The following is a 17,798-nucleotide window of genomic DNA, read 5'->3' on the forward strand; positions in this document are numbered from 1 at the left end:
AACACTCATACTTAAAGCTCTTTGGAAGGTATGGCCAACAACTGGAGCCTCAGACTCATCCTCCCTGGATTCTTTCATTTCTGGGAGGGGGTACTTACTGACAGAGCATTTTTTACTGAGTTCAATATTATACCTTGATCGATAGTAAACTTATCCCAAATGCTGCACTTCTGTAACTTAGATGTTGGATTCTTTATGTTAATTCCTTCAAAAAGCTGGTGGCTAACTTGAAGAACTCAAAGTAGCTATGTAAAGATGAAAATCTTGCTTGGCTATTTCAGAAGGAAGTTAAGAGTTGAGCCAGATTGCTTAGGATTGGAGTCACCTGGAATGTCCCAGACACCTTAATGAACCAGATGGGCTTTTACAATAATCGGATCTTTTCATGATTTCCATTACTAATTGTTATGTTTTGATTCAGGTTTGCTTAATGAATTGAAGTTAAGCTCCACAGCTGTTGGGCTGGCATTTGAACTCTTGCTTGCCATTCATTAGAACAGTTCTCCAGATTAGCCCAGTAACACAATCCCTAAACTAACATCCCCAGTCGATTGAAATGGATGGCTGGATTCCACAATTTTATTATGAAAAGAGTGAGGCATAATCTTAATAGTGAAAATTGTTACATCCAGGTCTTTCTCCACATTTCCACGGGTGGGATTCAAATTTATATCTCTGGATTATTCAGATGGGTTACGGGGTGCCTAGTGCAGTACCTTGGCCAATCAGATAATTTTGCCTTTAACAACATGCACGTAGTTCTAATGAGGCCATGTCCTTAAATAGTTGAACATGTTATTCATCTTTTACAAGAACGGGGTGTTTCAAAGCAGGGAAAACAATTAGAGTTGTGTTATGCACCTGCAGAGAGCACATCACTGATGGGGAGCATGTCCCTGAGGAGTTCGCATTCCTTCCTCCCAGCTTGAATGTGGTGAATAAATCACACTCAGGCCAGCCCAGGCTTTAAACAGAGCAATAATTCCCCCTTAACTACACAAATAATGAGGTCAGCAAGGTACAGAGAAAATGTGAAGACAAGCAACATTTAGCCGACAAAAAAAATGATCAGGGTGAATTTACGGCAAGGAGCAATATCAAACGGAGTGCTTATTAATAATTGCAGTGGGGTAAAGTCAGCTGTTCCAGGATCTGGGGAAGGAAGGAACAGGGGACATACAGGTAGGTACATCAGGACCATAGCCAGCCATGTTCTTGAAGACAGCTCCCTGCCGAGACGACAAGAGTGTGGAACATAGCTCAGTGTCAGCACAACCCCATGACTCAGGGCATTCATCAAAAGACTGGGTTCACTAAGTGAAATTTATTGCTGTGAAGGGAGATCTCCAAAGTATGGTTCACATTGGCTGGGGACTAAGTCAAGTGGCTGGGAGCATTGAGACCATTTAGTTACTGACCTGAACAAATGAATTGATTATTGCCATCTGTTTGTGATTAATTTCCTCCCATTTTTAGCTTAAATCTCAATGAGGAAGATTCACCAAATTAGCTAGAGAAATGGGAAACTGTCCTGTGTGCCTTGGGATAATGGGCACTTTCCCTTAACATCAGCTTGCATCATGCCAGGGTAAATTCCACTCACTATGTGCCCTACCGTGAGCTCTACAACCTCAGGGAATGTGTCCTGATCTGACAAATCCTAAGTTAAACTCCCTCTATCGTAACCTATCAGGTACAGTGTAGGTTAGAGATTGAGTGAAGCTCTGTCCAAACATTCCTGAGGCAGTACAATACCTCTCGGGAACAAACAAAGATTCAAAGTACATTTATTATCAAAGTAAGTATGCAGTATACAGCCCTGAGATTCACCTCCCCACAGACAACCATGAAACTCGTTCAAAGAAAAATATCAAACCCACCCCACCCCACGCGCAAAAAAGAACAAATCATACAAGCAGCAAAAAAAAGAGCCAAAAACACAGAATATAAAACACCAAACCACAAAGTTATCATAAATGTCCAGGCATATTCAGTTCAGCCTAACCCAGCGCTGTGTCTTCGTTATCTGCAGGCCCTAGAGATAGCCCATCCCAATCAAAATCGCACCCAAAAAAAGGAGCGACCAGAAACCAGAAACATGAACTACAGAGTCCAAACCACAAACCGCATCGATTAAACCTTGCCCAAGACCCAAAATTCCAGCACCATCTCCCAGCAGCATTGGGCAAGAGGGAGAGAGAGACCAGTCGTATGCAGACACTTTCCTCTGGGACCAGTGGGTGAGAGGGAGAGAGAGCGAGACTGGTAACACGCAGGTAATCGGCGCTGAACTCCCACCCTCCCTCCACTCTCATCCTTATTAGTTTCTATCTTCCTCGACGCTTTAATCAGCAAAATTGGCGAGAAATAGAGTCGATCATGGGCTCGCTTCTTGGTCTCCAGGCCCCACACTTCGCTCGATACCTCACTGAACTCACTCGGAGACAGCAAGGCGCCAGATTGCTCAATTGGCCCGAAAACACCTTGTAGACCTCAGGCTCCAACAGTGGCAGAACCACAAATGAAAGAAGCAGAAGATGTAAAAGAAGTGAAAGAAGTAGTTTTGTGAACCGCTTGGAGTATGTTGCCCTCAGTCGCATTGTTTGCCGGAGCCATCTTCATCTGCTAAACACCCAGAGAATGGTCAGTCAGTTGTATTTCAATCATGTAGCAAGGTCACTGGACTCTTTTATATGATCATCCGATTCTGTTATAATCATTTGAACTATGCTGCAGTCAACTGGGTCTGTTGTCATTCAATCATTCTGTTAGTTGACATTATTATGAGTCTAATATATGCTCAATCTGACCCTCTAAAAGCCTTATTCTCAGTCAGTTTACAGTCCTACCATATTGTCTGTATTCCCAGATCCCTTTGTTCTATCACACTCCTCAGTACCCTGCCATCACCGTGTAGGTCCTACCCTAGCTTGTCCGCCCAAAATGCAATACCTCACACTTGTTAACATGAAATTCCATCTGCCATTTTTCAGCCCATTTTTCCAGCTGGTCCAAGTCTGCTCTCCATTCACAGCTGAACCATAGCCAGCACTCAGCAGATGCTCACAACACACACACATCCTGGAGAAAGGCCAGAAACTAGAATTCCAGCCATTCGCTCACAACTGGATGTCTTTAGCAGATGGGCTCTCAGCATCTCACAGTGTGATAGACGTGCCAAAGGCCGATGTGAGTTATCCCATCTTAGGCTCAGGATGATTGTGTTGGCACGCCCAGTTGCTTTCATGGCTCAGGGCAGACTCATGTCTCAGAGGGTCCGAAACCAGGAGATAGTGCTATCATCTTAAGTTGGTCATCAAAATCATCCAAGACTGAAAATGATTACTTTTGCTGCAACCTCCCAACTCTCCATTTGCTGGGCAATAATTGGGTATCTTGTTGACCTACCTCTACCACTCACCCTTTTGGTGACTACAGTGCCTGCAATGCCCGCTCAACTATCCTCTCTCTGCACGTGGTGCAGTCTGCTGGCCTTGAGTAGTTCAGACTGGAGGCGCCACATGAACCCCTGGTTTCAGCCAATTTATGAGGGAAGACTGGAGAAAAGTGAGATCCTTGGCTTTGAGAGGAGTGTTAGGGTGATTTTTGGGTTTAGGTCATTTACGTTTAGCAAATAGCTTTTGGCTACCGGTCTTCTGTTCCTTGAAACTGTATTGTGGATTTAACTTGGAACAATGCATTCCTAGAAGCTGTGAATCCCAGTCCACAGACCTGCTGGCGTCTGTGGGATGGATGCGAATCAGAAGGTGTAAAGCTTGTATGTAGCTTCAAAAGAAAGCATTGTCTATAATTTGTAAATATGGAATTGTCCTTTGTGTTTAGCAAATAAATATCGAGCCCCGCATTGGGCCAGCAGACCTTTTCACCGAAAGCATCTCCATATGATGCCTGCTGTACCTCATTTTGTCGAATAAAGAAGCTGCTTTGTATCTACCAGTAACTCTCTCCAGTGTTTTTCATTCATGCAACAACAAGGAGGATCATGGAGAACCTCTTGGAGGAAAAGACACATTAAACCAAACCATGAGACCAAGGCACGGGGGAGGGGGAGGGGCAAAGGAAATCAGTAATGTTCAGATTCAAAAATCAAAAAGCTGCAGATGCTGGAAACCTAAAATAAAACCAGAAAACACTGGGAATACTGCACGGACAGGCAGCATCAATATGACAGAAAGAGTCAACTTTTATGATTAGTGACCTTCCATCAGCGTCCTCAGGTTCTGATGAAAAGCCATCAACCTAAAAGAATGAGCACGTTCTCTCGCCGCAGAGTCTGCCTGACCTGCAGAGATTTTTCCAGCAATTTCTGCGTATATCTCTTGTCTTTCAACTTTATGGACTGTGTAGAAATGATAGAAAGCAACCAGTGTATGTCCATCCAAGTTTTTCCCTTCCCATCGGAGAGCTGTAGAGTGAGCCGACACCCATCTCACACCATCTTCCAAAGGCAAGATCAACTCCTGGGAGCATCTCATGTGTGGGGTAGTGCAAGCTGCAACTGTTTAATACAGGACATGAGTGTCTCTGAATGGGCATATAAGACGGGGTGCATCAGCTTCATCTTTCTGGCTTGTGGCAACTCAGTGCTGAATAGAACCCCAAAACTCCTCCAGCATGGATTTATGTTGTACTGCTTTATTTTTGACTTGACTTGACTTTATTGCACTCATAAATCTGTCATTATTTTTAAAATATTTTTTATATTCCAAATATAGCTCCTTCCAACTTTCCCCAGCCTCTCCATTATTCTATTACACTCTATGTCCCTTCGCCATTGTTGTATAATGCCTATTATTACTTTCTATGTTTATTCTCCATTTCTCTGTGTAATCTGATAACTCTTGAGTTGAACACTCTACGATTCCACATTACCCTGCACGTTACTCTCCATTATAGCATTTTCTTCTGTAACAGTCTCCTCATCAATTAGAAAAGCCCAGACAGTTTCTTTCCCCTTGGGGAGAGAAGAAGGGGGGAGGTTTTTACAAGTCTTGCTCTCAATAAACATTCCTCTTTTCACGGGGAGAACAGATACGTTGCTGTCCCTCTGGCCGCCCTTATGCTGGAGCTCGTTTACCTCAGCGGAAGGCAGTAGTGCTCCAAGTGGGATGTGTCGCTGTACTGGGGAGGTTCACACTGTGCCAAAGGCAGCCTGTGATTGATGAGTTTTGTCATGACTGTGGTAGGTAAGAGCGGAATGGCCAATTACATTCCCTCTCTCCTGCGCATGGTAATAAGGGCTGGAAGGCTGAGGGCTGCTTATAGGCATCGAAATGGCTGCATTAATGAAACAGTGGAGAAATGACAGCATGGGCGGGTGGTCGAGATAAGAGGTCAGAGGGCAAAAATATCCTGGCTGAGAGTTGCTAACTAATGAAGCAAAACAGCCAGCACTTATTTAAACTTTATTAGAAGAAAAGAGAACAACAAAATCAGTGGTTGAAACACAACTGTTGACAAAGCCACATTTTCAGAGGAAGGTCCAGGCCATTGTGCTATGGAATGAGAAAGGACAGAGGCCCCAGTCTAGTCATTAAACACTCACTAAACGAAGGAGACAGGGCCAAGGGTCAATAACATATCTAGTTACTGTCACCACAATTCCCTTCACATGCAAACTCCTGAAAATATATAAAATATAAACCTGCAAGCAACCTTAAATTAATATTGCTCCTATCACACATTCAGAATGGACCCAAGTGCTTTGCAGTCAGCAAAGTATTTTGTTTTCATCAAGGAAACTTGACAGCCAACTTGTACAGTCAACATTTCAGATCGAGACCCTTCATCAGGACCGGGAAAAAAGATGGGAAGTCAGAGCAAGAAGGTGGGGGGAAGAGGAGGAAGAAATACAAGGTGGTAGGTGATAGGTGAACAGGAGGAAATCTGCAGATGCTGGAAATTCGAGCAAAACACACAAAAAAGTGCTGGTGAACACAGCAGGCCAGACAGCATCCATAGGAAGAGGTACAGTCGACGTTTCAGGCCGAGACCCTTCGTCAGAACTAACTGAAGGAAGAGCTGGTAAGCGCTTTGAAAGCGGACAGGAGAAGACAGGAGGGGGAGGGATGGAGCTAAGAGCTGAAAAGTTGATGGGCAAAAGGGATACAAGGGTGGAGAAGGGAGAGGATCATGGGACGGAAGGCCTAAGGAGAAAGAAAGCGGGAGGAGAGCACCAGAGGAAGATGGAGAGCAGGCAAGGAGTTATAGTGAGAGGGACAGAGAGAGAGAGAGAAGAGAGAGAGAGAGAGAGAAAAGAAAAACATAATAAATAAATAAATAAATAAATAAATAGATGAGGGATGGGGTGTGAAGGGGAGGAGGGGCATTAACAGAAGTTAGAGAAGTCAATATTCATGCCATCAGGTTGGAGGCGACCCAGACGGAATATAAGGTGTTGTTCCTCCAACCTGAGTGTGGCTTCATCTTTACAGTAGAGGAGGCCGTGGATAGACATATCAGAGTGGGAATGGGATGGGGAATTAAAATGTCTGGCCACTGGGAGATCCTGCTTTCTCTGGCGGACAGAGCATAGGTGTTCAGCAAAATGGTCTCCCAGCCTATGTCGGGTCTCGCCAATATATAGAAGGCCACATCGGGAGCACTGGACGCAGTATATCACACTGCGGTGAATCCGAGAGATGGGGAGGGGGTGAAGTGAAGAGCTGGGAAACTGATTAGTGAAAGAGATGAAGGGCTGGAGGAGGAGGAATCAGATAGGAAAGGACAAAAGACCGTGGAAGAAAGGGAAGGGGGAGGAGCACCAGGAGGAGGTGATGGGCAAGCAAGGAGATAAGGTGAGAGAGGGAAACAGGAATGGGAATGGTGAAGGAGGGATGCAATTACCAGAAGTTCAAGAAATCGATGTTCATGCCATCAAGTCGGAGGCTACCCAGCTAGAATATAAGGTGTTGCTCCTCCAACCTGAGAGTAGCCTCTTCGTGGCAGTAGAGGAGGCCATGGACTGACACGTCGGAATGGGAGCGGGAAGTAGAATTAAAATGGGTGATCACCGGGAGATCCCGCTTTTTCTGGTGGACAGAGTGTAGGTGCTCGGTGAAACAGTCTCCCGATCTTCATCGCATCGCACCAATATACAAGAGGCCACAACGACAGCAGCGTATAATGTAGATGACCCCAACAGACTCACAGGTGAAGTATCGCCTCACCTGGAAGGACTGTTTGGGGCCCTAAATCGTAGTGAGGGAGAAGCTGTAGGGGCCAGCATGGTACTTATTCCGAGGGAGGCGATGGGTGGGTAAGAAGATGAGGTGACAGAGGGAAACAGGAATGGGGAGTGGTGAAGAGGGGGGGTCGATTAACCACATGCTACAGCAGTGGTGTGCAGAAGGACATCCCTGAATGCCCATGTCGAACCTTGAACTGAATGAGCTACAGCAGAAGACCTCAAACATATACTCGGTGGTCACTTTATGAATTACAGAAGGTACCTACCATATATGTGGGAGGTAGGACAGCAGTGGACATCAAACCCCTCACAGCCACTGCTGAGCTGAGGATTGAGTCCCAGCCAAAGGAGTTATGAGGCAGCAGTACCAATTGTTGCGCCACTGTGCCACCGCAAATCGTCTTCATTGACTGTACACAACGAGCAATCTCCAGGGGAGCTCAGCACCTCGAGCAGCATTCGTGGGAGAAAAGGAATTGTCACCGTGAGAGTGGAGAGGGGAGAAGGCCGGTATAAAATGGAGAATGGGAGTACGAAGAAAAGATTGGAGGACCGAGGAGAGGCGTAATTACGCCAGGCGGGTTGCGTCAGGAAGAGGAAGGGAGCAGAGGTCAATTTAGGAGACAATGGCAGGTGGATGCGAGATGGAGGCAGACAGAGAGAGAATGGGCAGTGTGACAGCTGCTGGTGGGAAATAATCAGAAACGCAAAGGGCTGCCAGTGCTGGGCTTAGATAGGTAAATGAGAACGAGAACTATTAGGAGAGATGTGAATGGTAGTTGGAGATTGACACTGGCATTGACTGTATTGTGCCTTGGGACGTCCTGAAAGTTGAGTATATAAATACAAGCTCTTTTCCTTTGGCAGGACTGGTTCAGTAAACAATATTCACAGGGAAAGCCTCTGCTCTGTGCTGGCCCCATTATCGTCCAGCTTGGAGCCCAACAGCACTGAGTGGAACAGGAGGACAGAGCCACTGGTAATTGCATTCCTCGCTCAGCTTGCGTTGTGGAGCTTCTAAACTTCAGAGCCAATCAGCTTACTCACTGAGAGCTTCAGCAAGCTGAAACAAGGGCAGGCATAGATGGATGCTTGATCACCAAGGTTACCATGGGTAGACTGGAATGCAGAGCTAACATTGCCGTGAGATCAACCATGAGCTTATAGAATGGCAGAGCAGGCTCGAGGGGATGAGTGCTTTATCCCAGCTCCTAATTCATATATACGTCTGAAGAATCCCTTCCCCCAAACAAAACAAATCGAACATTAAAGCAACCTAGGTTCTGGTACATACACAGAATCCTGGCATTCGTTGCCTGGGGTTGAATGACCACAAATAAAGCAGTGAAACTCCAGAGACTTAGAGATGTCCTCCTAGCCCTCAAGACTGCACACAGCGGTTTCTGTGTGAGAATGTACGCTTCACCCCTCAGCAGGTCGACATGATCTTTTACTCAGATTAGCACCATTTTAAAAAAGTGTCATCCAGGTATTTGGAACCCCTGAGGAGCTATCATCAGATATGTGACCAGCTTAACGAAAAAATCTTCACCCGGAGGCTGAGTGGAAATTGACTTGGCCAGAAATATGCATGCTGCAAAACTCCGAGGTTTAGTATCAGTAACAAATATCTCTCAGACGAACCTTCTTGTCAGCTCGTTTGGTTGAGACAATGATCTTCGGAATCAGTATCAGGTTTATTGTCACTGACTTTGATGACATGAAATTGTTGTTTTGCAGCAGCAGAACGTTGTAAAAACATAAAAATTACCACAAGTCACAAAAACCACAGATGCCCCCCCCCCAAGGAAAACACACAAAATGCCGGAGGGACTCAGCAGGCCAGGCAGCATCTATGGAAAAGAGTAAACAGTCGATGTTTCGGGCCGAGACCCTTCGGCAGGACTGTGTGATGAGCCCATTGCTGGATGGCCAAACACCCAAGCAATCACATTGTCAAGTTCACCGATGACACGACAGTGGTTGGGCTCATCACCAGCAGCAGTGAGGTTCCCCACAGAGAGGAGGCCTGGTGTCAGGCAAATAACCTCATCCTTAATATCAGCAAGACAAAGGAGATGGTTATCAACTTCTGGAGTACTTGCACCACTCACATTCCCCCTTGCACTGGTGGTACAGCAGTGGAAACGGCGAGCAGTCTCAAACTCCTGGGAGTGCACATCACACACAACCTCTCACAGTCCCAGAACACATCCTACACAATCAAGAAAGCTCACCAACGCCTCTACTTTCTGAGGAGACTGAAGAGAGCTGGACTTTGCACATCTATACTCATGACCTTCTATAGGTGAGTAGTAGAGAGCATCCTAACATGCTGCATCACTGTATGGTACGGAAACTGCACTGCGGCAGACAGGAGGGACCTACAACGGCTAGTTAAAACTGCCCAGCGCTTCACTGGCACCAGCCTACCCACCATCAAAGACGTATCTACAGAAAGATGCTGGAAAAAGGGCAGTAATGTCATGGAGGATCCCAACCACTCTGCCCATGGGCCGTTTGCCCCTTGGGAGGAGTCTACACAGCATCCACGCTGGGATCGCCGGACTCAATAACAGTTACTTCCCCCAAGCCATCCAGCTGATCAACACCTCCACTCATTAACCCACTCCTCCACACCTCCCACCACCATTAACTTTACCATCTCCTCAGTCACCTTATGTATAGGCACTCCTTATCAATCAAACTACGCATATAAGCTAACCTTATGTATTTATATTTGTTGTGTTTTTATTGTAGCCTCTATGATTATTGTGTTTTTATGCTGCATTGGATCCAAAGTAACAATCATTTTGTTCTGCTTTATTCCGGTGTACTGAAGAATAACAATAAAAAATAAACAAGCTTGAAACGATCTTGAACAATCTAAATAAATAGTGCAAAATGTGGAATAAAAAAGTAGTAATCATGAAATTTGATGGCATCGGGGAAGTGCTGGTCTTCAGGCTCCTGTATCTGTCTCCTCCCTCGCAGTAGTAATGAGAAGCAGGCATGTCTCCAATGGTGAAGGTCATTAATGATGGATGCCACCTTCTTGAGCCACTGCCTCTTGTAGATGAGACGTGCACCTTTGATAGTGCAGGCTGAGTTTCCTGCCCCCTTGCTGCCTGTTGCAATCAACCCTGTACATTGGAGGCTCCATCCCAAACGGTGATGTGACCAGTCAGAATGCTCTCCACCATGCATCTCTAGAAATTTGTAAGGGTTGTTGGTGACATACCAAACCTCCTCAAGTTCCTAATGAAGTAGAGCTGCTGGTGAGCCTTCTTTACGATCGCATCAATGTGGTGGGCGCAGATGGTAAAGCAGAGGAACTTGAAGCTGCTCACCCTTTCCACCGCTGATCCCGCGATGAGGTACGTGTTCCCTCAACTTCTCCTTCCTGCAGTCCGCAAGGTTGTTGCTCTTAACCAGCCGATCTGCCTCACTCCTGTACGCCTCCTCGTCACCATCTGAGATCTTCCAAAAACGGTGGTGTTTTCGGTGAATTTAGAGATGCCATTTGAGCTCTACTTAGCCATACAGTCATGGGTGTAGAGATAGTAGAGCAGTGGGAACTTTGCACTGAGCCCCCTCTTCCTTTCACTCATCCTCTGAACTACAACTGTCCTGTGGCAAGTTTAAACCCACTGGCTGCTTAAAATTTCAATTATATTTCAATGAAAGGTATTTTCTCTGAAATCATGCATTACATTCTGAAATGTGAGGTGGAGTTCGGGAATGCAATAGCCATGTTGCAGACATCCCACCTCTCCCGGAAGTTCCGGGAGTCTCCCGCATATCGATAGTGGCTCCCTGACGCCTGGAAATTATATACAATATCCCAGTAACAGATTTTTTTGAGAGGGAGAGCGAGCATCCTGATTGGTCTGTCTTTGTGCTAAGAGTAGTCCCCAACCACCAGCCCACGAGGAAACAATATGATTTGGCGATATGAGTCAGCTGCACCTTTCCTCATTCCCTGTCACGCACTGTTGAATTTTAATGCACGCGAGGTCATCAGTGACCCAAGACGTGCAAAGGAATGGGTCAGTGACCCATTTGTGAATGTGTCCGGTGAATCATCCATGTCAACGCGGGAAAAAGATCAACTCCTCGAGCTTGATGGTGAGCTGAAAAGTATGTTTGACATAGCATCTCTGCCAGCATTCTGGATCAAAGTCAAGGCTGAATATCCTGTGATAGCCACGGAAACACTGAAAATGTTGCTTCCATTTCCAACATCATATCTCTGCGAAGCGGAGTTTTCTTCAATGAATGCAATGAAAACTAAATTGCGGAATAGACTGGACATAAGGAACCTCCTTCGAGTATCACTGTCTCCCATCACCCCTCGATAGGACCGTGTTGTTGCAGGAAAACAAGCCCAGGGCTCCCACTGATTCAGCGATATTGGTGTGTTGCAATGATTTTATATGTTCATACAAGGAAAATATGCGCTGTGTGTTTAATATCCAAATGTTACTTAAAATGTTATGATGCTATTGACTTATAAGTGACCTATAATTCAGTGGTCCCCAACCTCCAGGCCGCGAAGAATACAGCGGTGGCCGGAACGCACCCAGCACATCTTTAAGAGAAAAGCTGAAATAAACAAGCTAATTGATTAGGTGCTGCCCAGCACGTAAATGTCAGCCCAGATCAGAGACGATTGCTGATTGCGTCACCTCTGATCTGGGCCGACATTTACATTCCGAGCGGCACTTAATCAATTAGCTCGTTTATTTCGGCTTTTTTCTTAAAGGTGTGCTGGGTGCGTTCTGGCTACCGCTGTATTCTCCACGGATCGGTGTCGGTTCGCTGCCCGGAGCTTGGGGACCATTGTTATAATTGACTTATCACTACATTCATGCGAGGAAAATATGCACTGTGTGTTTAATATTAAATTCGTTAGATAAACCCTTTTAGAAACAAAATTGAGTGTATTAGCCACTTACAAGTGACTTATAGTTATCACCTATATTCCGGTCGCGTTTAACACCCACCCCCACCCCCCGCCCCAACACAGCCGGTCCGCAAGAATATTCTCAATATTAAACCGGTCCATGGTGCCAAAAACGTTGGGGACCCCTGATTTAAACTAGCTTGCTAGCTGCCAAGGAGCTACTCTATTGATTTCCTACATGATGAGGGCAAACTCCCTGTAGACTTGCTTAAAGTTGTAATAGAATAAATATGATAATATAAGTACATATTTTAATGTCACATTTGCTGCATATGCCCAATTTGGTTTACAGATTAGAGAAAATCACTAAACAAAGTATTACGTACACCCTTGGAGGTCGATGGGGGGGTGCTGATACGGGGTTGTGGGGGGGGGGGAACAGGGGTGCTACCTCCTTGAAATGAGTTTTTGCAGGGTGGGATGTCTGATGTTGGTTCCTGCCCACTACAGCGACTGCACCAGGAGACTCTAGTGTGAGCAGAAGAGAGAAGAGTGAAATCCGAGTATCAACTATTCCAGCTCTTGTACTCCAACTGATCATTGAGACGTTTTACCACAGACCCTCTGAATAGATGTAGCAACAGAGCACATAGGGAACTGGGCAAGGACAGGGAGGTGATCCCTCCAGTCCTGCCCTCCTCCTGTCTTACTTGGTCAGCTTTGGAGCACTGTTAGGCCTATCACCGCAGCGACACTTTCATCCTGGCCTAGCCCAGAGGAGCTGCCTGTGCAGCTCATGCACGTCTGACCTGACCCCCCCCCCCACCCGTCTCTGACCCGGACATGGGTTGACTCCTGCACCTTAGGGCAGCACTACTTGGGCTCCGTGTGCCTGGGGTCAGTCACTGGCACAAGGGCCAGGAGATTCCATTTCAATAATTTGAGCTCTGTAACCCAGCAGATGCCACAGATGGGTCAAGAGGAGACCAGTCAAAAGACGGGCAAATGAACACCAGTACAAGGAAACCTTGCTTTAATTGTACAGAGCTTTCAGTAGACCATACTTGAGGTACTAAATGCAGTTATCACCCCTTAATGCAAAGATACAACATAGATTCACGAAACAGCTTCTTAGTGTGACTCTTTGCCACCCAGGATAAAGATGCTGACTTGATTGAAAGACATCCAGCACCCGAGCCATTCACTCTTATGCTGTTAGTGCACAGTAGCTGCCGGGTGCACAAATGGTACTGCCACCACTCACTGACAGCACATCCTAAACCTGTGGCATCTATCACCAAGCATGACAAGGGTGCAGGCTCACGGGCACACCACCACCTGCATGTCCTATCCAACCCGCACACCATTCCCATTCGGGAATATATCACCTTTCCTTCACTGTGCCAGGGTCTAAAAGTGGTGGTGGCATCCATTAGTCTTGCGAGACCATGGATCTGCGCCTGGAAAGTTTTCAGGGCGCAGGCCTGGGCAAGGTTGTATGGAAGACCGGCAGTTGCCCATGCAGCAAGTCTCCCCTCTCCATGCCACCGATGTTGTCCAAGGGAAGGGCAAGGGCCAATACAACTTGGTCTAAAAGTACCCCCTCCCCAACAATACTGCGGAAATAATATCACCAGAAACACACCTCAAACCAGAAACAAGAGCAGGGGTTACAAATGCAAAAGTAAGTGGACTGCAGGAAATGAGGTGGTGTGTGACTTCAATCACTGGAGGTCACCATTCTCAGAAATATAGTTCATCAGTTGTTTGAGATTTTGAAGTTTACTTTCCTGGGCCTAGAAATTATTCCGAGTTGTCTTTTGCATCTTAAAGTGACATTGTGGTCACCCTTTCATTGTGTGAAAGTCGCTTCATCAATTCCATTATTTGAGGGCATGCAAGATTCAAGATTGTTTAATGGAATTTCCAGCACACAAGTGTAAAGGAGAACAAAATAATTGTTACTCTGGATCTGATGCAGCACAAAAAAACACAATAAGGTAAAGAATACAATAATTTAAAAAAACACAATAAATATAAATGCATAAGATAGCTTATATACATAGATTGATTGTATGTCCATGAAGTGATTCTAGGCACAGGAGTGTCTGTACATAAGGTAAGTGACAGGAAATGATGAATTAGTGGTGGTTGGGTGTCTGGAGGGGTGGGTTAGTGGGTTAGTAAGTGGAGGTGTTGAGCAACCTTCCTGCTTGGTGAAAGTAATTGTTTTTGATCAGGTGGTCCTGGTGTGGATGCTACATAGCCTCCTCCCTGATGGGAGTGGGTCAAACAGTCCATGAGCTGGGTGAGTGTGATCACTCATGATGTTACTAGCCCTTTTCTGGCACCTTTCTGTATATATGTCCTTGATGACAGGTAGGCTGGTATCAATGACGCATTGGGTAATTTTGTGTATCTGTAGTAGAGACTTCCTGTCTGCCGCAGTGCAGTTTCTGTACCATGCAGCGATGCAGCATGTTAGGATGCTCTCTACTGCTCATCTGTAGAATGATGTGAGTATGGATGTGCGTAATCCAGCTCTCTTCAGCCTCCTTAGAAAGTAGAGGTGTTGGTGAGCTTTCCTGGTTGCATAAAATGTATTCTGGGACCATGAGAGGTTGTGAGGGATGAGCACACAAAGGAGTTTGAAGACCAACGTTTATTGGTACTAGTTTATTATTGTCACATGTACAGTGAAAGGCTTTTGTTTGCATGCCATTCCTAACCATCCTTGAACAGAGAGTAATGAAGAGTGCAAACAACAGGAATTCTGCAGATGCTGGAAATTCAAGCAACACACATCAAAGTTGCTGGTGAACGCAGCAGGCCAGGCAGCATCTATAGGAAGAGGCGCAGTCGACGTTTCAGGCCGAGACCCTTCGTCAGGACTAACTGAAGGAAGAGTCAGTTCTTCCTTCAGTTAGTCCTGACGAAGGGTCTCGGCCTGAAACGTCGACTGCGCCTCTTCCTATAGATGCTGCCTGGCCTGCTGCGTTCACCTGCAACTTTGATGTGTGTTGTAATGAAGAGTGGATGACATTAGTGGGCCTAGAATCACGTGTGGGCCAGTCTGGATCAGGGTGGCAGATTTCCTCCCCTAATGACTGTCTGTGAACCATATCATAATCCAGTGGTCTGCAAGATTCACCAAACTGAATGGACCACTTACCCTATGTAACCCCACGTTGGAACTGACATAGTTGGTTTGAGCATGGTCTTTCCTAATGAGGTGTCTTAAGTTCTTACAGTTGTCAAGACATAGCCACTGGGTGAAGAATTGGAGAGCAACTCCTGATGCAGGAGACTGTTGCTACTGGATTATGGACACAGGATAAATGAGGGGTGGAGGACTGCTCCCTCAAGAAATAGAAGATGTCACAGGTGCCAAGTTCTTTGTGCATGGAGGCCATGAAGGTTCTCCAGGATTAAAACCAACTGCTCCTTGCAGGGTTTTGGCAGTGAGATCTCTGTAAGAAAGCCAGTGAAGTTTCTGAGTGCCTGCACTTTGAGGAGGCTGCAATACAAAGTGAAAGTCAAAGTCAAGCTTATTGTCATGTGCACAAGTACATGTATGCACAGTTGCAACAAAAGACTTTCTTCCAGCAACATCACAGGCACATAGTGACACATGAGAAGCATGCACAAGAAAAGCATAAGTAACATAAAATATTCACAATGTTGTTGGTCTCACGTCTACGGTGATTAAATGCTTTGAGAGGTTGAACTCCTGCTTCAGCAAGGACCTGGACCCATTGCAATTTGCCCATCACCACAATAGGTCTAAGGCAGACGCAACCTCAATGGCTCTCCACACGGCTTTAGACCACCTAGACAACACAAACACCTACGTCAGGATGCTGTTCATTGACTATAGCTCAGTGTTTAATACTATCATTCCCACAATCCTGATTGAGAAGTTGCAGAATCTGGGCCTCTGTACCTCCCTCTGCAATTGGATCCTCGACTTCCTAACCAGAAGACCACAATCTGTGCAGCTTGGTGATAATATCTCCTCCTCACTGATGATCAACACTGGTGCACCTCAGGGATGTGTGCTTAGCCCACTGCTCTACTCTCTCTATACCCATGACTGTGTGGCTAGATATAGTTCATATGCCATCTATAAATTTGCTGATGATACAACCATTTTGGTAGAGTCTCAGATGGTGATGAGAGGGTGTACAGGAGTGAGATATACCAACTAGTGTAGTGTCGCAGCAACAACATTGCACTCAATGTCAGTAAGACGAAAGAGCTGATGTGGACATCAGGAAGGGTAAGACGCGGGAACACGAACCAATCCTCATAGAGTGATCAGAAGTGGAGAGAGTGAGCAATTTCAAGTTCCTGGTGTCAAGAATTCTGAGGATCTAACCTGGTCCCAATATATCAATGCAGCTATAAAGAAGGCAAGACAGTGGCTATCAGGAGTTCGAAGAGATTTGGTTTGTCACCTAAAACACTTGAAAACTTCTATAGATGTACTGTGGAGAACATTCTGACAGGCTGCATCAGTGTCTGGTATGGGGGGAGGGGGGGCGCGTGGGGAGCTACTGCACAGGACTGAAAGAAGCTACAGAATGTTGTAAAATGGGTCAGCTCCATCTTGGGTATTAGCCTCCATGGTATCCAAGACATCATCAAGGAACGGTGCCTCAGCAAGTTGACATCCATTATTGAGGCCCCACATCACCCAGAACATGGCCTCTTCTCATCGTTACCATTGAGAAGGAGGTACAGAAGCCTGAAAGCTCACACTCAGCAACTTAGGAAAAGCGTCTTCCTCTCTGTCATACGATTCCTAAATGGACATTGAACTCATGAACACTACCTCACTTTTTTAAAATACTTTACTTCTGTTTTTGCACTATTTTATCTATTTAATATACATATACATACTTACTGTAATTGATTAATTTTATGGAATAATTTCTATATTATCACGTGTTACATTGAACTGCAGCTGCTAAGTTAACAAATTTCACAACACATGGCAGTGATAATAAACCTGATTCTGATTCTGAAAGAATACAATTAGAACAAAACAGAAGTCCATTGTAGTGCAACGTTATCAAAGTAGTCATGGTGTTGTGACTTCCACAAGTAGAGCTGTTCAAGGACGCACATTAGGTTGTACTCAAGGTCATAGATCTCAGTGAGAAAAGTTTTTGAGTGTTTGTCCCAGAACGGTTTCATGGGAACAGGATAACTAAAACAAGAGAACAGCTACTGTAAGTAACATTGTTTTCAGGACATTGAGGCTAAAAATCACTCTGGAGTTGAAGGTTGTGAGTTGCTCTACAGTTCATATCATTTACTGGAAAGCAAAAGTGCTATGGAGATCAATAGTTCTGCTGAGAAATGAGAAAACGAGTTTGCAACCAAAACTACCAGTCGTAAAGATACTCGCTGGGATTGTTCTGATTGGGTACTTGATGATCAGCGATGAAAGGCTTGTTTCTGTGCTGTATGGTTCAATGAGTACAAGTGTATAGATACTCCAGTACAGGTTTGGATACGTTCCAAAAGCACAACATTTTTTCAGGGTTATGCAAACAAAGTTTGAGCTTCTAAATCCACAATTAGTATACTATGAAATTTTCCAAATACACCATTTTCTTTATTTCAAACAGCTCTTCCCCTAGCATTGGTTCTGACTGATGCAACTACACTGGCTGC

The sequence above is a fragment of the Mobula hypostoma genome, chromosome X2 (genome assembly GCF_963921235.1).
Source record: "Mobula hypostoma chromosome X2, sMobHyp1.1, whole genome shotgun sequence".
Classification (NCBI taxonomy): Eukaryota; Metazoa; Chordata; class Chondrichthyes; order Myliobatiformes; family Myliobatidae; genus Mobula; species Mobula hypostoma.